Source organism: Mesoplodon bidens (genome assembly GCF_964165515.1).
Source record: "Mesoplodon bidens genome assembly, chromosome: 4".
In the NCBI taxonomy this organism is placed as follows: domain Eukaryota; kingdom Metazoa; phylum Chordata; class Mammalia; order Artiodactyla; family Ziphiidae; genus Mesoplodon; species Mesoplodon bidens.
In genome coordinates this window covers 3,770,031-3,795,143 of record NC_138160.1, presented here as the reverse complement: position 1 = coordinate 3,795,143, position 25,113 = coordinate 3,770,031, and positions in this window count along the sequence as shown.

Genomic DNA, 25,113 nt, shown 5'->3' with positions numbered 1-25,113 from the left:
GCTGTTCCTTGCATTTTGAATATGCTTAATCTTTGGGGACATAATTTATTTGTGGAAAATATTTTTTTACTTTATATATTTTTTAATATTGTGCTTTATACCATTTTACAAGATGTTTTTATATAGATCTTTAATTTCATTTGCTCTAATACAAATTTATCGGTGCTTTGCATACAGATATTTTCCAGTTTTTCTACATCAAAAAGAAAATCTGTGAAGAAAAATCAATCTTCGGGTGAAAGATTTGTGTGTGTCATCAAGTGAAATATAGACATATATTTCTACTTTTCCAAACAGTAGATGTAAAAGATGTAGAGATGACGATGATTTTGTGTTAGAAATATTAGAAATACATTGCTCAAGAAAATGGCCATTGCTTTTCCTCGAGGGTTTTTGCAGCTTGGATGGAGAAACATTCTGGACTCTTGGCATTGTCCTAAGTGGAGTTTTGATGGGCCTTGTGGAATCTTCATCAAGACTCCCAATGCAGAGAATGTAAACAAAGTGCTAATGTCAGTATCCTCTGAGAAACAGGACGGGGGAGGTTCAGAGGACAATGTTGATATTTTGCTTCACATAATTATCCAGATTTGCTTTCTCTATAACAAGTCTATGCTATGTTATTTTTTTAATGAAGAAAAAATCATAGTAATTCCTTGAATACTATTATACAAGAACGCCTTTAGCTATTTGGGTCATTGGTAGAGTTGCCCTTGCCACCTGCAGAAGTTCTGCTAAGGAGGTATTTGAACTGCATATTGAAAACAGAGTCAAACTACATCCATGATGGAAAGCACACTGTGAAACTCCACTAAATACTCCCTTTCTACAGGTTGGAAATTGCTATAAAGTAGTCCTAAGAATATATTAGAGTTAGGTGGCTGTCTCTAGGATGGCATCAAGCAAGTTGGCAGAGAGAGATGACTATATGGGTTTCAGGGATGAATTTGAATCTCTCCGGTTGGAAGACAAAGCCATCCTCTCGTTATTCCCATGGATGCCATCTTGTGGGAATGGCAGCCTTATCAGGTACTGACCCAAGTGTAGGCACTATTTAAAGTGAAGGAAGCACCTCACAGGATGGAGAATTTGGTCCTGGGCAGTCAAGCAGAGACCCAGCCTGGCGGTGGCCATGATGCCAGCTCCACGTGCACTGCTGATGGGATCTGATTAGAGCCTGCATCTTCACTGGGCCAAGGCGGGGCACGCATGACAGTTTATTCTGAAGGGTAGCAATGGGGAGTAGGACAGAGCATACAGCCAACTCTTTTTTTCTGTCCAAAAAGAGACACAGCAAACTGAATAGGACAAGTCATTTTTTCTTCACATTTCCAAACGACGTTTCTGTGTGTGTTTGTGTTGGGGTCTGGATTGAAGAGCCCCCTGCCTGCTCAGGTGAGGCCCACCCGGACAAAGGATGCTCTTCTTCTGACTCCACACCCTGCTACCTTGATTAGTACTGAGAAGAAGTCACACTGACAATGCAAACTTTGGGTCTGGGCTTAGGAGTTGGGATGCATGTGTTTGTGTGTGTGTGTGTGTGTATATATATATATATATATATATATATATATATATATACACATAATATATATATATACACACTATATATATATATGTGTGTGTATATATATACATAATATATATAATACTGTGTATGTATATATACATTATATATATATATACTATACATGTGTGTGTATATATATACATAATATATATACTATATGTGTGTGCATGCATATATATACACATAATATATATGTACTATGTGTGTGTATATATAACATTATATATATACACTATGTGTGTGTGTACATTATATATATATATATATATATATATATATATATAGAGAGAGAGAGAGAGAGAGAGAGAGAGAGAGATAAAGACACCCTTTCATATTCACCTCCCGTTTCGTCCAGGGGAGGCTGGTTCCGAGCCTCCCTCCCACAAAGCCAAGGCCAGCCTTTGGACAACAGAGCACCCAATCCAGCTCTGGGCAGCTGCCAGTGGCTTATGCAACCCGCTGCTCTTTCCTCCAAACTGTTGCAAAAGTGACCACTGCGACCTCGGGCTGAAAGTTGTGACGTCTCCTAGGAACACCATGTGAAATCCCCTCCTCGGCCTGTGCAGCTGGCAGGGAGCGCATCTCCCAGGAAGGTCCACCTTCACCACCCAGAACTCCCTCCAAGCCCGGGATGACGGGCCCGCTGCTGCTTGAGCACCAGGAGAGAGAAATGGTTTACGTTTATATATCAGAGACTTTCAGACCTCCACACATAAACTCTGACGCTCACTAATGCATCGTGATAAATAAATCATCCAATGATCTGGTTGTGAAAGAGTCATTCAAAAAAAAAAAAAAAATCAGCCTGTGTGATGAACCTACGGCCTCTGGTCTGTAGGGGGCGCAAGAGCTCCATTCCCACTCCAGCATCACCGCGTGTCTCCGCGGGTCAGACCCCACATTGAATAGGCCTTTATCACCACGACAGAGCCAGCTTGTCTATGAATCCAGACCTATAAGAAAGAGGATCAAATCAGCATGCGTTTTGACAGTGTAAGCTGCAATCTTAAACTCAAGGCTGAGAGTGAGAGCTCAGAAAAGGAGCGAGCTTGTATTCATCCCATGAATCGCCCACAAGAATTCCCTTCTGCCAGATCTGTAGGATCAGTTCAGTTGATTACAAGAAGACTTCCTTACCCCAGACATGAATGCACGCACTGGCTGCTTTTGTGAAGACCAACGTGGCAGAAAAACACAGCAGAGAGGCTGTCTTGGCCCAGAAAGAGCAGATGAAACGGCCCTGGAAATGGATAAGTGGGTGATCTTAATTAGCTCTAGGAGAGGGACTGAATTTGCTGGGCCCCTATTTGAAGTGGTTAAGCCAGGTTCAGATGTGTGACCCAGGGACCACGTGACGTCATGATGTGCCCCAAAGGAAAATTCATGGGAGGCCTTAAGCTGATGGTGGAGGCCTGCAGGGTCCGTCCACAATCCACAGCGGCCCTGCACACCCCTCCCCTCAGCCCAGCTGCGTCTACACTCTGCTCCTCAACAAGACGGGCCGGACTTGAGGTCACTGCACAGAAGAGGGTCACAGTGTGACTGGTGAGAGTGACCCGGGGAAGCCAGAGCCTGCTCCAGACCACATCTAAAGGCCAGCAGAATGTCTTTGTAAACATCTATATTTTATAGGGCTCTCCTTTTGTCAGCTTGAGTATAAAACTAAAATTAAAATCTACTTGGTGGCATGACTAAAAGTAGGATTTGGAGAGTGTGTAACGCTCCGCCTCTTCTTACTGATGGTTATAGAAAAACCATTTGTGACCAGATCTTAACCATCTTCTGTGAGCCCTGCACAGAGAAGCACGTGCTTGTCATCCTTAGATGGGGCAAAAGACACATTTCCTGGGACTTCCCTGGCAGTCCAGTGGTTACGACTGCACTTGCAATGCAGGGGACCTGGGTTGGATCCCCAGTTGGGGACCTGAGATCTCTGCATGTCGCATGACACAGACAAAAAAAAGGAAAAAGAAAAAGGCACATTTCATGTGGGAAAGGTTTCTAAAGGCCGTTGTGAAAATACTTCTCCTTTTTCAATTTTTAAACAAAGGTTAATAATCATATGGGCTGGGGATAGTGTGTAGAGGAGGAGGGGTCTGGAGAGTTAAGGGACCTTGGATAAGTATCCAGAACCCACAGGAACGACCCCAGCTCTGGCCTCTTGCACCACCGGAAAGGGATGAGGACAGGGGTCTGCAGACGGGTTAGGATAAAGATAGAAAACAAGCTTGGACCTGGTGCACCATTCCCAGGCCTGGTCCCCGCCTCCCCAGGAGAAGTCTCCATAAAGAAGGTACACAAACGGAATGATGGATGGGGAGAGCCTGGGCCATACCATCCACCTGCGCCCTAAATAAGGAAGTGGGGGTCCCTTGGACAGCTCCCATCCGAAAGGCTGCTGCGGGTAGAGTTTCCTTACAGGAAAGGTGAGGAGGGACAGCATTGGGTTCGTGATCTCCAGATAAAACCGGTTCGTTCCTACCAGAGCCCTCTCTTCAGAGATGACCACTCAGCACATTTGAAGAGCACAGGCCCGGATGGGAGCTTAAGTCCTCAGAACACTTAAGAAAATGAAGAAAAGCTTTATCCACTCTTCAGTCTGAAATAACGAGTCAGAGGGGATTACGGTCAAAAAAGCGAACAAAAGCGGTAAATTCGTTGTGCTGACAGAAATAAGACTTACGCAAAGACACTTAACTTAGGCTTGTATCAGATTCTCAAACTAACCATATTGTTAAGAAAAAATAACTGTTCAAGAGCTGTCTTTCCATGTAGAATAACAGGAGGACGGTGCCAACAACTCAGAAAATGAGTGTAAATCACGGTGATTAACATTCAGTGCGGAGGGAGGGGATGGTGCTCTTTCTTCTCATTGGAAGTGGTGTGCAGGGCTGTCTGGGGTTGGGGGCTTTGCTGTGTAAGGTCCAGGAATTTCTACGCTCACATATTTTTATAGGTATTATTGATGGCAGACCCATAAAATCTATAATTAATCTTATAACTTGGTTTATGAGGAAAGAAAACAATAAGAATGTCTTTACCTACTTCATCTTGCTAACTCTTCCCCATGGACCTTTCCATGTATACTAAAAAGGAGTAATGGAAAAAAGTATTGGGAAATCTTCATTGTAGGTCATCTAGTTACATTTTTTCCTCCACTTTAATATGATGGCATCAGGAACTTCTCACACGGCCAGCCAGATTGGATTGAGGAAACTATGACCATAGCCATGCCAGATGTGTACTAGACTTGGTGGATAAAGGTGGACATTTTCGCTTACAAGTGGTACTCGCTCTGATCAGCAGAAATAGGAATCTCTGCCCAGTGATCGAGCTCCGTCCTAGGAAGTGACCCCTTTACTGTGTCCAGTCGACAAATTGACATCAAGAAGGAAGTGCCCACACCTGGGAAACTTTCTTTATACATAATCTACAGAATCATTGATTCCAAGGGGAATCTCTATATCATACTGACATTCTTTTCTCAACCTAATAGTTTGCTTTATTATCTGGAAGTGTCTCAGCTGAAAGCAGCTATATTAACCATCTGCAGCCCTGAGCCCACCACTGACTCCACGCCCGGCTGTGCCCAAGGATGACCGAGGCGCTGGGTCCTCAGATGAGGCAGACATGCAGCAGGGCTCCAGCTGTCCTGGGGTGGAAGCGACCTCACCCTGGTAGGGAGGACACTGCTTGTCTTCCTGCTGCTCTGGCATCTAGTGATTCCAGGCACTTTTCAACCCAGGATTGAAATGCGTTTCTGTTTTGAACCCCGAGGCTCAGGTGCCATATATGACATTGTTTCGAAAATCCTGCAACGGGCTCTTCTGAAATCAACTTCATAGGCTTTGTACACAGACGGATCTTTGAATTCATTTTATTCCCAGCAAACTTTTTATACCTTAGGAAACCAAATGTTTATACCTTAGGAAACCAAATGTTTATAACTTTTTATACCTTAAGAAGAGCCAAATGTTTCATTACTATTTCAAACTGCATGTGTGAGCCCTGTAAGATGATATGATTGTGCTTTTTGTTTTCTAAATTCTCTTTCAAGCATGGATTATTTTATATCTCCCTTCAATATTATAACCAGTCTGTAAAGAAGAATGCTAATTAAATCAACAAAAAAGAGTGTGTTTTGGTAAAGCAGTAATAGAAATATATCCTAATTTTTTGTGGGAATTCACATGCTGCTCTATGTCAACCATGACAGGGGCAATAAGATACCCATGCTTATAGTATATTACCAGCCGTTACATAATCCACTGGAGGAATCCTTCCAGGATTTAAATTTAAATTCAAATTTCATATGGATTCTTCAAATGCAGGTGTTACACCGTCCTTCAAAAGCAGTTGGTAAAATTTGAGAAGATTTTGTCACTACTTTGCAAACATTTTTCAGTAGTTTGCAAAATAGTTTGCAAATATTTTGAAACACAAAAGAGGAAGAGGAAGAATAGGGATAAAGCAGAGGACAAAACAGGAGAGAGGTGGTGGTTATGACCAGGAGAAGAAGGGAGACAATAAGAACAAGACTTAAATGTAGCTTTGGGAACAGTGAGTGGAGGATGGAGATGGAGAAAACAATACTATTCACACTGTGATGTTCTCCTTCAGACTGTTGTTAACCCAAATACCATAGAATGTTGACTATATTGTTCTTATGTTTTTTATGATGAAAGAGGTAGGCATTTCACCACTTGAAAAGGACAAAAACAAACAAACAAAAATCCAGAACCTGTTGGCAGGCAAGTGTGCTTGATGGAAATGAAGAGAGATGAGTCAGCGTGTCAGCAGGGGCTGGTCTGGCAGGAAATTAACCTGCAACTCTGCCTGGGATTGTGCCTGCATTTCCAACACGCTGGCTGAGAGGTTCACAGAGAGGACACACCGGGATGAGTGACATCACTGGGTTGAGGCGGGGAGGACACACACCTGCAGGCAGCAGCCACATCAGACCTTAACAAGGCTCTATGTACCAAATCCACCAGCACTGCACAGGGAGGACATGGGAGATCTGAAGATGCATTTTTCAGGCTTTGTTTCTTTTGATGCTACCTGGTCTGTACCTTCGTCCTTGACGACCAGACTCCTTGGGCCTTGAACTAGCTTCTGGGCTGCCATTATAAAGGACGACAAACTGGATGGCTTTAAACAACAGAAATGTATTCTTTCACTGTCTGGAAGACAGAAGTCCAACAGCAAAGTGTGGGTAGGGCCATGCTCTCTCTGAGGGCTCCAGGGGAGAACCTGTTCCGAGCCGCCCTCTTAGCTTCTGGACACAGCCCTTGGTTTTGGTTCTCCGTACGTGGCTTGCAGACACACTGTTCCAGCCTCCACCTCATCTTCACAAGACCTTTCCCATCTGTGTCTCCTATTCTTACAAAGACACCAGTCAGATGGCATTAGTCCCACCCTAACATCATCTCAACTCAATCACATATACAAAGATCCTATTCCCAAATACAGTCACATTCACAGGTACCAGAAATTAGAAATTTGACATGTCTTTTGTGGGATGCAATCCAACCTGTACAGGCACTGAATGATATTAGAAATGAGCACTGCTGCTGCGTCACAGCCTCACTGGTCATCTGCTCCAGGGAGTCAGGGAAGCATCCTCAGGGACCATCTGTCTTCCCGTGCCCATCCTCCATCTCCCCATCTGTATCTCCATCCACTCACGTGCTCCTGGGCCTGAACTGCAGCTCACAGCCACATTGGGTCAGCCCCAGAAGTAACCCTCAAAGTCAGAAGAAGTTCTAAATGGAGAATAAGAGAGAGGGAACTGTGTTTCTGAGATGGTAAACTTAAATCGTGTTTTTTGTGATTTGCTGTAATGTCTAGGTTAAATAAAAATCAGCTTAACCTTAAGGCATTTAAATGTTGTTATTTAGTTAAATTCTTCATCTTAAAGAGGGTGTTACATCACCCTCTTTTTGATTATCCTGGTAGGAAAAAATAATTATTTCTACCAAAAGAAAAATAATCATTCTGATAATTAGTGACTATTCCTAAAAGGTGTGGATTTCTAGAAATGTATGCCAGTTAAATAGAGATGTAAACAAGTATTTGCAAACAGAATCAAACATCCTTACTTTTGATAAAAAATTTTAAACAATAACTACATCCCCTGTTAAAGGGATGGTAAGTTACCTCAGTGCATCATTAGAGGGTATTCTCTTCAGCCACAAAATAACACTCTCAAAGTGTCTTTCCGTATAAGGGAAAAGCCTAACAATAAAATGGTAACTGGTTAAAGAGATTCTCAAAAATATGTTTAAGAACCAGGTATACCTCCAAAAATAATTGTGAGGATTTCTCTTGATGGTATAATTACAGCTGATTTTTATTTTCTTCTGTGCACTTTTTTGTGTGTGTGCTCTCCAGATATTTCATAAAGTAAATGCATTGCATTTATATTGAGAACAGAAATAGTCAGGGTGACTTGGTGAGTGTGTGTGTGTGGGGGCCTACCCAGTGCCCAGCTATGTGGGGAAATCAATGTGATGTTGATAATGCATGCAGTGGGGACCATACAGTGATGCCACATCCCAAGCAGAGGTGCCCCATGCAAGTTTCACAGGCTTTGCTTTGCTCTAAATTTTAAATGAGAAGTGGAGGTGATGTTCCTGCTAGAAGAAAAACTTTGGCAGAAATAAACATGTTGACCATAACACTGAATTAGAGAGAACACTACAGCAAAAAATTGTTAAGTGCCATGGCTGTGATAAAAAAGAATAATTAACAGTCACAGATGAAGCTTCCATCTTAGTTTCTGACAATGCAAAAAGAAACTGAAAGAATTGCTTAACCAACTGTGAAATCAACCCAAATTGTTTTTAATTATAGATCTCATCTTACAACAACTTTCTAACTTTTTATTTCCAGTGAACCATAAGGAAGAGATGAAGATATTTTCTTCCCATCTGTTTTCATGCTATCAAACAACATACTTAATGGAAATTACCTTAGAAATTCCAATTGAATATTCTTCTTCTTGACTTGAGCTCTAAAATCATCTGTGAATTTCCAAGGAACATTTGAGTTAAATTTGAATAGAAAGAGAAGAGCCTCATGCTGCGAATGGGGGAGAGACATGATATACAACATCGATGGGGAATAATCCTGTTCATGGGGCATTTTCAATTCTTCATCCTCAGACTGACAAACATGCCACACTCTCTCTGTGATAATAATATGGTGCAGAGCCTCAGGACCTCATGCATCCATTCAGAGCACAGGTACTGAGTCCCTGCTTTGTGCAATGCTGGGGGTGCTGGAGACCATGAACCAACAGACAAAGATCACTGTCCTTGTGGAGATTAACTTCTGGTCACGTCTGAATGGATGTTAATATATTAATTCAACAGGATTTTTCATGACCAATCATTTGCACCACATGTTCAGAGGTGCTGGGTCCCCACTGTGCACACCGTTGTCCAGTGTCAACAGAGGGTAGCAGGGAGCCCAGAGTTAAGGGGTACCATGACTACAATAGGTCCAAAGGAGATCCTATCAATGAGGCTGGAATAATTGACCATAATGAACTAAGCAGATCCCTGAGGGAATAAACATGATGATGACTCCCAGGGGCCCATGGAATACAGTGGAAAGCAACAGGAGGTAACATACAAATACTTGTCAGATTTAGCTGGGAGTTTGAAAGGAGCATAACTGAATATTAATGTATCTATATATATTGGAAGGTTGGGAGAGAGGGAAAAGAGAGAAAGAGAGAGAGAGAGAGAGACAAAGAGGAAGCTTAAACACACAACAATGAGAAAGGAATAAAGTCAAAGGCTTACTGGGCTCTGTAAACAGAAATAGGAAAAGTGGGGAACACTTTAATTGTGTAGGAGAGATTTCTCATTAAGAGAGGCTTTAAAAATCTTTAGCTGGTCAGAGTTATTTCCAGAAATGAACTGCTTGTCTGCCACAGCAGGAAACCATAGAAACACCAGAACCCAAGAACCAGGAGAGGACTTAAGTTGGTTCAATCTGGAATCTTTGTGGTCTTTGTGGATCAAGATCCAAAGCTAACAACCCAAGCTCTGGTTCTAAATTGAGTAAAAAGGAGAACTTGCTCTACATGGATTGTCACAACACATTTTAATACACATGAGAAAAATGAAGAGCTGAGAAGACACAGGAAAAAAGAAAAATCTTTCCAAATGGGAGAAATATCTCACCAGAAAATTGAAATGACAGAATAGTCTAGAAATAATATTGATAGAATGTTTAAATTATTCAAGAAACAAATACATGAAGGAATAAGCATCATCTGTAAAAATAAAATGAAAGGATTAAAAATACATTTAATATTTAAAAGAATCAATTAAAAATTCTAAAAATAAAATATAGAAAACAAATACGTTTTTAAAAACTTGATAGAATGGATAAATTCTAGATTAGAAACTGCTAAAAAGAGAATTAGCAAATGTGAAGATGATTAAAAACACACACATCACAGAGAAAAATAAAAGTTCAAAAATTTAAACAAAAGAAAGAAAGAAATGATGGACAATATTTAAAGTGATAACAGTCATGCATTTTTTCCATGGCTTTTAGATATTCAGCATATATCCAGTGCTGAGAAGAATAAATACAATGTAAAATAGATACATTTTAATGAAATTACACAAAATAAATTATAAATAGAAAATGTATGAGATTTAAAAGAAAAAACTTATAATCACCAATGTGGATAATTGCATTGTCATTAGGCATCTCCTCCACAACTACAAAACCTGGAAAATCATAAAAAATACATCTTTGAAATGTTGAGGGAAAATAATGGTAGACTCAATTTGTCATATGTGGTTTATCTATCATGAAAGTGTGAGGGCACAATAAGGAGCTTTCCAAGCATGGAAAGACCATGAATTTAGACTCATGTGCCCTACTCTGAAGAACTAAAGTAATTACTAAATAATGTCATTCCTTAAGAAAAGGTTTCAAAAGGAAGAAGTTGGATTAAAGTAAATAGAAATAAATTGATAAATTACATTTGTAATGTAATTAACTATTGATTATAAAAATACTGTTTATGTTTTATTAAAAATGGAGCTAAAAAATAAAAATAACAGCATGCAAAATAGAAGAGGTGGCTTTGGAGGGAAGTTAAACCAAGCTAAGTACTTGTTTAATTCTGCAGGAGGGCAGAAACAATAAATTTAGATAAGTAATCAATCAAAATTATTTTGATATTTTAAAATATGCAAAAAATTTAGATTATTGATGATAGATAGTTAAGATAAATAGATAGAAAGTAGATACATACATTTCTTTATGGTAAAGATAAAATCATGGATTATGAAAATTGCCCCACATAATTCTTGACTGGAAGTAGGGAGAGAAACTAGACTGGAAAGAAAAACAAAGAAACACACCTAACTAATATTATCATATTTCAGTTTAGTACTACATTAAGTTTTGAAAAAAATCCAAAGAAAGGCAGAATATCACTATTTGAGTGTTCTGGGTGTTTGCTTTGTTATAAGCACTCTCTGTGTGTCTTCACCATGCTGAAATGAAAGCTGCACATAACATGTATAACACAGGTACTTTCTGACACTCTTTACATTCCATTTTATCACTATTAATTTAATTAAAAATCCCATCATTTTTGAAATTTAGGTTGTTTCCAATGTTTGTTATCATACAGTCCACTGAATTAATATTGTATTTATTCTTATATATTTTGTATATCTTAATTATTTCTTTAGAAAAAAAACTCAGAAAAATGATTTCTGTGTTAAAAGATGTTTCAGTTTTTAAATATTTTTCAATGTATTTTCTTTTTTTTTTTTTTTTTTTCTTTTGTGGTACGTGGACCTCTCACCACTGCAGCCTCTCCCACCACAGAGCACAGGCTCTGGACATGCAGGCCCAGCAGCCATGGCCCATGGACCCAGCCGCCCTGTGGCATGTGGGATTCCCCTGGACCGGTGCACGACCCATGTCCCCCGCACTGGCAGGTGGACTCCCAACCACTGCGCCACCAGGGAAGCCCCTCAATGTATTTTCAATATACATTTGACAAATCACACTCCTAAAATTTTGTGTCTGATTAAAATACCACCCAAAATGAATCAAATGCTAATTTTACTGAACCCATGACAATGTGGCCTGGACTGTGGTCTGTATTTAAATTATCTAAAGCAGTAGTTAACAGAGCAAACCTTATTTTAGGAATTGAAATGATGGTTGCATCATAATTTTAGATTTTACACATCTACAGTAAGAAACATTATATGGGTTACTATTGCCCACAGCTCTTCTTCCAAGCAGGACTCATTGCTAGGATTGCAGCCAGTGTTCAACAGAAATAAGGGAATAAATCTTTAATAAAGAGAAGTAAATAAATACAGAGAACCACAGGGAAGTTTAATAACATATATGAAATACACTAACTGAAAACAATAATGATGGAAAGAATACTAGTGTTAACTGTACAAGTAAGGACCCACCAAGTAGATTTGGGCAGTTTGGGGGACACTTTACTTAGATATTTACATGGCTTATTGATTTAGTTATTAAAGTGCAGCATATGCATACATCTGAGTGTATGTGTGTGTGTGTATGTATGTATGAAGTAAGGAAATTTTGTATGTCTTGATGAATTGGATCTTATTTTTTCTTAATTGAACCACACAAAGTCATCTTAGAGAGAGTCTATTTTAGATCTTGCAAGAACCTTATGAAAATTCATTATAAGTGGGCACTCACTGTCCTTGTTGAGTCTGGCTAAGGTTGCCTCTCCCTACAGCCCTGGCATGCTGAGTTGTCATGGGAAGCTGGCAGGTAGATAGTACATGATCCAAGGGTCTTTGGGAAGGAGGGATAGAGATGTCTGCAGTCCTGCCCAGGTGAGGATCATCATGAGTGGAAGAAAATGAACAGATTGGGTTGATTCAGACTCTTGTCTGTTGTAGAACAGGAGGCCAGGCACCAGCAGTGGGCTCACCACAGGGAAGGGGACTGTGTCGTGAGGTGCAGCTCACAGGGCATGACTGGTTCCTGCACAGTGTGTGGTTAGGCTAGAATATGCTCTGACGCAACCACCTGGACGTGGCACTTGGGGCTTGGGAAGCCCAGGCAGCACGAGCTGGAGAAAGACACCCCTGTGTCTGGAGCATAGAGGTCCTCGGAGGTCCCTACAGGTGACATATTTAATTAAGCAAATCAGCACCATGATGGACAAATTCCTATCACACAACATAGATGCAAACATGAATACAAGTCAGAAGCTCTCTGTTCAACTCTTGCTGCTCTGCATTCTTTCTCTGCCTAGTCTTTGACATCATGAGAATTCAATCAGACGCGAGGGTTCTGGGCAAAGTCAGGCATGCGGTGGAAGTTTCAGGAAGGAGGTACTGCATTTCTTGATAATTTGGCAAGAGGAATCTTAAACTTGATGGAAGAACACCTGTTATAGAGATGTATATATTCATCTTCCTGTGTGTGTGTGTGTGTGTGTGTGGTGTGTACATATGGGGATTGGATAGATAAACGATTGCCATATATTTAAGAAGAATGGAGAGAAGAAAAGTCAGGTAATCCTCTCTGGTAAATTCCAATTGTGATTTCATTGTGAAATATGGATGCGGTTACTACCAAGATAACATATCAACCCTTGGCTGAAACAATACTGCAGGCATCTCTACTGTCATGAAAGGGGGGAAGTTACATGCTCATTAGACTGTGGAGCACTGGCTTGAATAAGAGCCTGGTGCAGAGCTTATTTTCTGCTTCTCTGCATTCACATTCCATCAACCATGATAGCCAAGCACTGGAACAGATTTTGTGGTTCGCTGGGCCACAGTGATCTATCATGCCTACAGTGGGGAAGTGGCTTCTGAGCTCACAGAAATCCCGAGGTGGAGAAAGAGGTCACTGGACTGGACGTGACCCCACATTCCCACCTTTAAGAACAGCATATGAAGATTCCACTCGTGGCTCCTTGTTCTACTCACCTGGGGAGACACACAAGCCCCCTCAGAGAGGCATCACCAAAACAGTAAAAGCAACTGCTGTGTTCCCCAGACTCTCTCATTTATTGTGCTGAACAGACCAAGTTCTTCTGCCATATATGTAAAATATATGTAGATATATTTACATAGGTACAGAAAATTCACTGAGATAAATTTTAAGAGAGAGGGATCGTATCTTTAGTGTGGGTCTGTGTTATTACCCACCCCCTTCTCCCAATAGAAATGAAAGGCAGACACTCTTACCCTGTTGTAGGAGTCTAAGCTCAGGAATGTTGATGCAATGAGCTTCAGGGTGACCTCACAATCACGTGTTTCTGCCACACCACGCAGGTGCCAAATTACTGTGGCTTCTCTTCCCACATTTCAGAGCCCCCTGTGCCTAATTCTAAGGTCACTCTTTCCTAAATGGCTTCCACTGGTCTTTTCAAATGTACAGTTAGAATGACTAGGAGTTGTTGTGGTAAAGAAGAGAGAGGTTGGTCCCCCAGGCCTTGTTTTGATATCTTCACTGCTGCTTTAAACCCAGCATGGCTGGCCCATCACAGCGTGGACACTTTTGTCTCCTGCTGAACTGACTGGTGGCTTTGAATTGGTCTGAATGTCATGCCGACCCCTGGTTGTCCCTCACACTCTCACCCTCCTCACAAGTCTCTCCCTGTGTTTCTGGCCTTGATGCCGAATGTGTGGTGTCCTCCTGCTTTGATCTAAACATCCAAGGGTGTTATGGAGATACCTCCATCTGTTAGCCCCATGGGCGTTGTAAAAGAACCCACTGCAAGGGAGACTGATTGATAGATCAGGATGAACTTGAAAAGGGGAAAAAAATCAATTGAATGAATTTTTTGTCCATTTAACTCTAGACACAAAGTTATAATCATGTACTTCCTAAATTGATATTGGAATTGTGTGTATATTTGAGGTGTTATATCTCATTACATATATCAGTTGTCCTCAGTCAAGGTTGATTTTGCCTCAGGGAGCATATGGCAATGACTGGAGACATTTTTGATTATCATGACTAAGATGAGGGAATCTACCAGCATCTAGTGGGTAGAGGCCAGGGATGCTGATAAACTTCTCACAATGCAAGGACAGCAACAAGCACAGAATAATGCAGCCCAAAACATCAATCCTGCCAAGATTGAGACACCTGGGTATTGTCAGAGAGTTAAAGGGTTGATTTATGTACACATGCACAGCTAGCTTGATAATTTTCACAGAGTCAGAAAAATATCTAGTTTTATTTCATCTTACATTATGCCAAGTTTTTCAAAACACTCAGACTGGTATAATTGTGGAAAAAAATGTTAACATTTGTGATCTGTTAATTTCACATTCTTATACAGAGTGTTTCATGTCTTTCGATTAAACTTTCAAAAAAACAAACAAAAAAGCTGCTTTCCTCTGTGAACAGTGAAATATCTGAAGTTTCTGTGTCATATGGAAAATACCTAAATGTTTCATTTCTCTGCTGATTTTGATTTGGGACCTGGAATCACTACAGAAGGTCTGTGAGATTAGACAGTATTTGTGTTGAAGCTGAGACAAGGCAGCAACTGTGAAGGTGATTCCCAGTAAGGACATGACACAGAAGGCAGGATGGCTTCCTCTCTCAGAAGATCATGGCCTTTGTAGACAAAGACAGTTATACTGTACGTTGTTAAACACCAGGCCCAACATACTTCATATTAGAGCACATATCCCAGTGTCCAATGGAAAGCATTTAAGAATATTGATTGATTGATTGATCAACTTGCCTTCTTTCATTACTTGATACATACTACAAAATGTTTCATGAATGAGAGTTTTTGTGCAAGTCTTCCCATTCTTTAACTATCACAGAAACAAACTGACTCAATGACAATGAGAGACTGACCTTTCTTACTTAAATCCAAGCTAATTTTTCCCTCTACTAAATCAAACAACAAATTTTAAAACAAAATATAAAATGTGTAAACTTCAAAGAAGTTCACATGTACCAGAAAGCTCGAAAAGTTACAAAGTCAGCTGAGTTGTTAATGAGCATGAGAACTTAGACTGTACAGAGCATTCATTCTTGGAAACAAGAACCCATGAATGGCAAGAGAAAGACAACTTAGAAGTATTTAGGAAATTGGGCTTTATGGTAAAAGTGAAATAGTTTGGCAGCACAAGGCACGGTTCAGCCCTTCCAAGAAGACTCAACAGAAAAATTTATGTAAATAAGGGAATCTGCAGGCTACATCTTCCCTTACAACCCCTACTCATCGGGAAGGAAAGAAGGAAGGAGGGTGAGAGGGAAGGAGGAAAGGTGGGAGGGAGGGAGGAGATTTGGGGCACTATGAAATGTTTATCTAATATGTCATTTCATAACTTTTGAAGGATTCCATCGTGAGGACGACTAGGTAATTCTATCAATAACCTCGCTCATTAGAACATGAATTAGAATATGCCATAAGGGGAAACAGTCAATCAAACAAATCAATGTTCAAAAGCTTTATATTCAGTGATGTGGCCAAGTGTTTACTGAGCTCCTACTACCTATGGGCCTGGCGCTAGGAGCATCACAGGACACAGAGATTCCTCCAGAATCTGTCCCTTCTGCCAAGTTGTTTGAAACATAATAGAGGACTCATTATTTAATTTATAATGATTTCATCAATGAAATTCTGAAACGCAAGATTAGAAAAGGATTTCATTGTTTATTTCAAAAATTGAACCTCAAACCATTTATGACATTATTTTCTAGAAACAAACTACATGTTTACATCTTCTATTTGGGGAAATAGACAATTTTGTCCCTAATTATAACATTAGCTTAAAGTGTTTCAAATACAAAGTGAAAGAATGGATGATATTAAGAAAGCCATTGGACATGGGGTAAAAAGCATTATCCTAAAATGGATTTTTCTCTCCAATATATGGCACTGGGAGAATTCTGGTCTTTAGCATTTTCCTATCTGTTAACATGACTCTCCAGCTAAAGATGCTCTGAAAGCCCCCTGACAACTCTGCGGACATATGTTTTCCTGATTTCTAAAGTGACTGCAAGCCCTCCCAGAAGCCAGGGTCAGGTGTAAGCCCTTCAAACAGCAGTGGGGTGGGAGGGACAGTGCACACCATCCTGACACACAGACCTAACATACAGAACTCTTATCAGAGCCTTTGGACACATACTGCTTAGTGATTCTGTTTTATTTATTTACAAAAAAGCAACTTTAATATTCTGTGGCTAAGGAGTGTATGTCATTGAGGAGCAGACTAGAACCTATGAGTTGGTTATTGGCAAGATAACAGACTGGGATGCATTTATGTTTTGGGGAGATGATTTGAATTGTGCACTTGAATGTAAACTTGAAAGTTGATTGTCCAGATCAATGTGAGAATAACACAGTTGTGCTGCTTTGTGTGGGAGAGACCAGTGGAAACCCAAAGAGATGTTCTGAGATCCTGGCAATGCCTGGCTGGCCCTCTGGAGAGGCTTCCCCTGGTCTCACCCTTGGAGAGAATAGACACGGGGCTGGTATATGCTTTATCATGCCCGGCGAGTGCCTTTCTGCTTTAGAGAGAAATAAATAAATGAGGCTTTTAAGGCTTCACTCATATGATCCTAGTGATTAAAATCGTTTGATCTCTCCCATCCTCTGGCTTGGCTTGGTGCAAACAATTTAGGAAATCTAAGCCCATCCCCTTTGACAGTGAGATGGTTAAGATACACCTGAAGTTTTGTTGAGACCAGTTGGGCTGTAATTGTATAGAATAAGTCTAAGTTATGACTCTCAGATCTATGAAATAGTATCATATTTCACATGAGTTTCTCAAATATTTGTATAAAATAATCTTCAAAGTGTCTCCTAAGTTTCCCTTATGATTTACTATTTTTCTGTTATACAATATCCATTAAAGCAATTTAGTCTCCATACTCTTAAGAAATACCTTGAGAGTTTCATCATTTAGGGAATATTTAAACAAAGAACAAATGTGTTAATGCAGCAACCCAGCTAAAAGTTCTAATTAAAATAAACTTAGAACTGGTGATTGGATCTATTAAGTTAGACATTGATAGATGGGGCGGCTGAACCTTACAGTTTGGAAAAGGTTAATATAATAAAGATAAATGTCTTATCGAGGTTTTATGTATACTTTTAATTTTTTTGTAATATATACTTCAAAATATTTTTAAACTTAGTAAAATTGTAAAAATAAAAATATTTGGAGTAAAGATAAGAAAAGCAGAATCTACTATGAGAATGACCTCATCTACTAGTGGAAAAGTTTCAAGTTACTAAATAGAGCAGAATTTGCATAAATCTTAACAAAACAGAATGGTTTTATATATATATATATATATATATATATATATATATATATATATATATATATAAGTATAAAATTTTATATACATATGTCACAGATTATATATATGCACCATAAATTGCATACTTATATTTCCTATATTTTTGACAAATAATCAAATTTATGTAATTATTTATCAAATCTAAACTATCTTCAATACATCTTAGAGCCTAACAACCAAATTTCAGTAAATGTCTCAGTAACTTCTCTTTGATGCCTCATATGAAACAGATGAAAGCTGGACTGTCCATGGAGCCCTAGGTGGTTTAGCCAGATCACAAAGGACTTCCAGATATCACATACTTTTTACAAATTTATACTTGCACTGTCTCAGCCTTTCTGTAAGGCAGGAAAAAAATTAAAGATGTCTTATTTTGTTGCTGGAAATAACAAGTCAACTAAGAAGGTGCATCTTCTGCAACATGAGGTCTTATAAAAGGCTGGGGTCTCTGTAATCCTAGTCTCATGTGAGCAGGGCTGTCACCTTTCATTCCCCAAGATACATTTCCTCTTTAACACCTAAAAAAAAAAATTTGCCTTGGTTAACAGAAGTTCAGGTTTAAGGAATAAGCACTATATGATGAGTAAAATTCTTCTTTTTGACCTTTAACAAATCACCTCTAGAAGACAGATCTAGTAGTTCAGAAAGAACAGAATGGGTAGAGTTTGCAGTGCAGAGTGATGGAGGAAGTGCTCTGGAGATGGGCAGTCTCCTTTGAGTACTCAGCAGACCACTTAACAGTGGATTTGTATGAGGAAACCAAGAACAGGGAAAGAACCCCCCAAAAAGAGCAGAGGAAAATAGAACTCAACCCTCACAAACAGCTGATACCTGGGCTTGACTCTGCCAGCCAGAGTGGAAACTTCATAATTCATGAGGTATTTGGGAGGGCACTCAACAATGGGGAATTATAAGCCCTTGACAAAAGATAGCTTGGATCCACCAAGTAAATTTTTAAAGCAAGACCCAAAGTTATAAACTGTTTCCAGTCAATTTAACTGCATAGTACAACAAACTCAACACTACTTATCAGGGTACAAAATTATCCAAAATCCTACAAGGTGAAGTTCACAAAGACCGGTATTAAAAAAAAAAAAAAAAAAAAAACTCAACAAGCATTCAGAAAAATATGATCTATGATAGGGAGAAAAATTTGTGTAAATTAATCCAAAACTGACATAAATATTGGAATTAGCAGACAAACATTAAAACAATTATTATAATGGTATTCCATATGTACTAAATGTTAAATTGTGGCACAGAATATATAAAAGAAAAACCCACTGAAGTTGAATATATAAAGACAAAAACTGCAACATCTCAGATGAAAAGTATTCTGAGTGCAATTAATGGGACACTAGACATTGCAAAAGAAAATGCTAGTGATATATTACAGTAGAAACTATTTAAAATGAGACACCTGGAAGAATGACAAAAATAAAAGATTTGAAAAATGAACAGAACATTATCACATATGGAACAATTTCAAACAGACCAATAAGTTTATAATTGAAGTCAGCAAAATAGTGAAGAATAGTAGCCATATAGTTTCAAAATTTGATAATAACTATAAACCACAGAAGTATAATGAATCCCAAGTAGAAGAGACATGAAAAAAATCACACCAAGTCTCATCCTAATCAAATTGCTCAAAGCCTATATATTAGTTATCTATGCTGTGTAACAAATCACCCCAACACTTAGTGACTTTAAATATGTATTATAATCTCAAAATTTATCTGGCTGCTTCTGGCTCTGTCTCTAACGAGACTGTAACTGCGGTGTTGATTAGGACTTCGAAGATAGACTGGGAGAGAAATTGATTCTAAACTTATCCATGCAGTGGTTGTTGTCAGGCTTCAGGTCCTCAGTAACAACTGGCTGAAAACATCACTTACTTGCCACTTGGACCTTTCCATAAGGTAGATCATAACACATAGTTGGCTTCCATCAAAGTGAAAGAGAGACACAGACAGAAGACACAGCCTTTTGTAATTTAATCTCAGAAATGATATCTGCTATGGTCTGAATGTCTTTCTCCAAAATCCATATGTTGAAATCCTAATACCCAATGTGAGTGTTATTAGGACATGGGGCCTTTGGGAGTTGCCAAGGTCATGAAGGTGGAGCCCTCATGAATGGGATTAGTGCCCTGCTACAGAGGGACCTGAGAGAGCTCCCAAACCCTTTCCCTTTCCATAGTGCAAGGATACAACCAGGAGTCCATGACATGGAAGAGAGCCCTCACATGACAGTTCAGGGGCCCTGATCCTGGTCTGCCAGTCTCCAGGACTGAGAAATGATTTTTTGTTGTGTATAAGCCACTCAGTTTGTGATATTTCATTATAGCATCTTGAGCAGGCTGAGAAACTATACCATCACTTCTGACATATTTTATTCACTAGACTTGAGGAAATAGGTCCAACCCACACTCAAGGGAAAGGATGACATACGACATGGATGCCAGGATATGGGACTCACTCTGGACCATTTAGAGGGTGTCTAGCAAAAAGTGACAATAAAGTACATCTTAAAAGCATCTAAAGGAAAAATGATAATGCTAGCTACACAGAAACAAGGATAAGAATGACAGATTTCCTGTTGAAAACAAAGCAAGTTACAGACAGTATCTTTTCAGACAGTGGGACGTCTTTAAGGTGCTGGCTGGGAGGGGGGCTGTCCACTGAGAATTCTATACCCAGCAAAAATATCTTTCAAAAGCAAGTGAAATAGTGGTATGTTCAGACGTACAAAAGCTGAACAAAATTCTCACCAAAGGTACACACAACAAAAAATATTAAAGGAAGAACCTCAGGCAGAAGAGAATGATAAAGATCAATGCAAAGAATGAAAGAATTGGAAATGGTCACTACACGAATAAATATATGATTTTTTATTATTTAATCTCTTGACAATAATGAAAATTTATAGTGTAGTTTATAATATGCAAAAGTAATAGGTGTGACAAGTTCACTGGAGATGGGAGGGGAGACATGTAAGCATACTTGTAAGGTTCTTATGCTTTTATAGAAAAAGACATGCTGTCCTGGGAAAGCAGGATAGTTTTTTGAGGAACCTCCATACTATTTTCCACAGTGGCTGCACCTATTTACATTCCCACGAACAGTGTACAGGGTTTCCTTTTCTCCACATTCTCTCCAACATTTGTTTTTTGTCGACTTTTTGATGATGGCCATTCTGAGTGGTGTGAGGTGATACCTCATTGCAGTTTTGATTTACCTTTCTCTAATAATTAGCAATGTTGAGCATCTTTTCATGTGCTTATTAGCCCTCTGTATGTCTTCTTTTGAAAAAAAGTCCTTTCAGGTCTTCTGCCCATTTTTTAATCAGGTTGTTTGTCTGTTTGTTTGATATGAGTTTTATGAACTATTTATGTATGTTGGATGCTAATCCCTTATCAGTCATAGCACTTGCAAATCTTTTCTCCCATTCGATATGTTGTCTTTTGTCAATGGTTTCCTATGATGTGCAAAAGCTTTTAAATTTAACTAGGTCCCATTTGTTTATTTTTTCTTTTTTTTTTTTTGCCTTAGGAGACACATCCAAAAAAATATTGCTAGGATTTATGTAAATGAGTGTTATGCCTATGTTCAGAGACACTCCCTTTAAAGCCCATCCTTCCCATTGCAAGAACAGTAATTTGGGGGAGATAAGGGTTTTTTGTTTGTTTGTTTGTTTTGTGTTGTTTTAATTCTAAAAAAACACTTAAAAATAAGATCTAAAAATTCAAGAATCCAGAAGTCTTTTTTTTTTTTTTCACTGTACATGTTAAATTTTATTTGGCTTCTTTTTTCTTTTAATTTTTTAATTAGTTTCTGCTTTATAACAAAGTGAATCAGTCATACATATACATCTGTTCCCACATCCCTTCCCTCATGCATCTCCCTCCCTCCCACCCTCCCCATCCCACCCCTCCACGCGGTCACAAAGCACCGAGCTGATCTCCCTGTGCTCTGCGGCTGCTTCCCACTATCTATCTACCTTACGTTTGGTAGTGTATATATGTCCATGCCTCTCTTTCGCTTTGTCACAGCTTACCCTTCCCCCTCCCTATATCCTCAAGTCCATTCTCAAGTAGGTCTGTGTCTTTATTCCCGTTTTGCCCCTAGGTCCTTCATGACTTTTTTTTTTTAAATTCCGTATATATGTGTTAGCATACGGTATTTGTCTTTCTCTTTCTGACTTACTTCACTCTGTATGACAGACTCTAGGTCTATCCACCTCATTACAAATAGCTCAGTTTCGTTTCTTTTTATGGCTGAGTAATATTCCATTGTATATATGTGCCACATCTTCTTTATCCATTCATCCGATGATGGACACTTAGGTTGTTTCCAGCTCCGGGCTATTGTGAATAGAGCTGCAATGAACATTTTGGTACATGTCTCTTTTTGAATTATGGTTTTCTCAGGGTATATGCCTAGTAGTGGGATTGCTGGGTCATATGGTAGTTCTATTTTTAGTTTTTTAAGGAACCTCCATACTGTTCTCCATAGTGGCTGTACCAATTCACATTCCCACCAGCAGTGCAAGAGTGTTCCCTTTTCTCCACACCCTCTCCAGCATTTATTGTTTCTAGATTTCTTGATGATGGCCATTCTGACTGGTGTGAGATGATATCTCATTGTAGTTTTGATTTGCATTTCTCTAATGATTAATGATGTTGAGCATTCTTTCATGTGTTTGTTGGCAGTCTGTATATCTTCTTTGGAGAAATGCCTATTTAAGTCTTCTGCCCATTTTTGGATTGGGTTGTTTGTTTTTTTGCTATTGAGCTGCATGAGCTGTTTATAAATTTCGGAGATTAATCCTTTGTCAGTTGCTTCATTTGCAAATATTTTCTCCCATTCTGAGGGTTGTCTTTTGGTCTTGTTTATGGTTTCCTTTGCTGTGCAAAAGCTTTGAAGTTTCATTAGGTCCCATTTGTTTATCTTTGTTTTTATTTCCATTTCTCTAGGAGGTGGGTCCAAAAGGATCTTGCTGTGATTTATGTCATAGAGTGTTCTACCTATGTTTTCCTCTAAGAGTTTGATAGTTTCTGGCCTTACATTTAAATCTTTAATCCATTTTGAGCTTATTTTTGTGGATGGTGTTAGGGAATGATCTAATCTCAAACTTTTACATGTCCCTGTCCAGTTTTCCCAGCACCACTTATTGAAGAGGCTGTCCTTTCTCCACTGTACATTCCTGCCTCCTTTATCAAAGATAGGTTGGCCATATGTGCGTGGGTTTATCTCTGGGCTTTCTATCCTGATCCACTGATCTATCTTTCTGTTTTTATGCCAGTACCAGACTGTCTTGATTACTGTAGCTTTGTAGTATATTCTGAAGTCAGGGAGCCTGATTCCTCCAGCTCCGTTTTTCGTTCTCAAGATTGCTTTGGCTATTCGAGGTCTTTTGTTTTTCCAAACAAATTTTGAAATTTTTTGTTCTAGTTCTGTGAAAAATGCCAGTGGTAGTTTGATAGGGATTGCATTGAATCTGTAGATTGCTTTGGGTAGTAGAGTCATTTTCACAATATTGATTCTTCCAATCCAGGAGCATGGTATATCTCTCCATCTATTTGTATCATCTTTAATTTCTTTCATCAGTGTCTTATAATTTTCTGCATACAGGTCTTTTGTCTCCTTAGGTAGGTTTATTCCTAGATATTTTATTCTTTTTGTTGCAATGATAAATGGGAGTGTTTTCTTGATTTCATTTTCAGATTTTTCATCATTAGTGTACAGGAATGCCAGAGATTTCTGTACATTAATTTTGTATCCTGCTACTTTACCAAATTCATTGATTAGTTCTAGTAGTTTTTCGGTAGCATCTTTAGGATTCTCTATGTATAGCATCATGTCATCTGCAAACAGTGACAGCTTTACTTCTTCTTTTCCAATTTGGATTCCTTTTATTTCCTTTTCTTCTCTGATTGCTGTGGCTAAAACTTCCAAAACTAGGTTGAATAAGAGTGGTGAGAGTGGGCAGCCTTGTCTTGTTCCTGATCTTAGTGGAAATGGTTTCAGTTTTTCACCATTGAGGACGATGCTGGCTGTGGGTTTGTCATATATGGCCTTTATTATGTTGAGGAAAGATCCCTCTATGCCTACTTTCTGCAGGGTTTTTATCATAAATGGGTGTTGAATTTTGTCGAAAGCTTTCTCTGCATCTATTGAGATGATCATATGGTTTTTCTCCTTCAACTTGTTAATATGGTGTATCACATTGATTGATTTGCGTATATTGAAGAATCCTTGCATTCCTGGAATAAACCCCACTTGATCATGGTGTATGATCCTTTTAATGTGCTGTTGGATTCTGTTTGCTAGTATTTTGTTGAGGATTTTTGCATCTATGTTCATCAGTGATATTGGCCTGTAGTTTTCTTTCTTTGTGACATCCTTGCCTGGTTTTGGTATCAAGGTGATGGTGGCCTCGTAGAATGAGTTTGGGAGTGTTCCTTCCTCTGATATTGTTTGGAAGAGTTTGAGAAGGATGGGTGTTAGCTCTTCTCTAAATGTTTGATAGAATTCGCCTGTGAAGCCATCTGGTCCTGGGCTTTTGTTTGATGGAAGATTTTTAATCACAGTTTCAATTTCAGTGCTTGTGATTGGTCTATTCATATTTTCTATTTCTTCCTGAGTCAGTCTTGGCAGGTTGTGCATTTCTAAGAATTTGTCCATCTCTTCCAGGTTGTCCATTTTATGGGCATAGAGTTTCTTGTTGTAATCTCTCATGATCTTTTGTATTTCTGCAGTGTCAGTTGTTACTTCTCCTTTTTCATTTCTAATTCTATTGATTTGAGTCTTCTCCCTTCTTTTCTTGATGAGTCTGGCTAATGGTTTATCAATTTTGTTTATCTTCTCAAAGAACCAGCTTTTAGTTTTATTGATCTTTGCTATCGTTTCCTTCATTTCTTTTTCATTTATTTCTGATCTGATTTTTATGATTTCTTTCCTTCTGCTAACTTTGGGGTGTTTTTGTTCTTCTTTCTCTAATTGCTTTAGTTGCAAGGTTAGGCTGTTTATTCGAGATGTTTCCTGTTTCTTAAGGTGGGATTGTATTGCTATAAACAGAAGTCTTAAGAAGTAGAGTTTGGATGCTTTTAAAACTTTATGAAGATTTTATTATTAGTTCATCCTACAACAAGGAGGGGAGATTCAAATCTTCTCTGTCCTAAGCAAATATATCAACACTTTTCA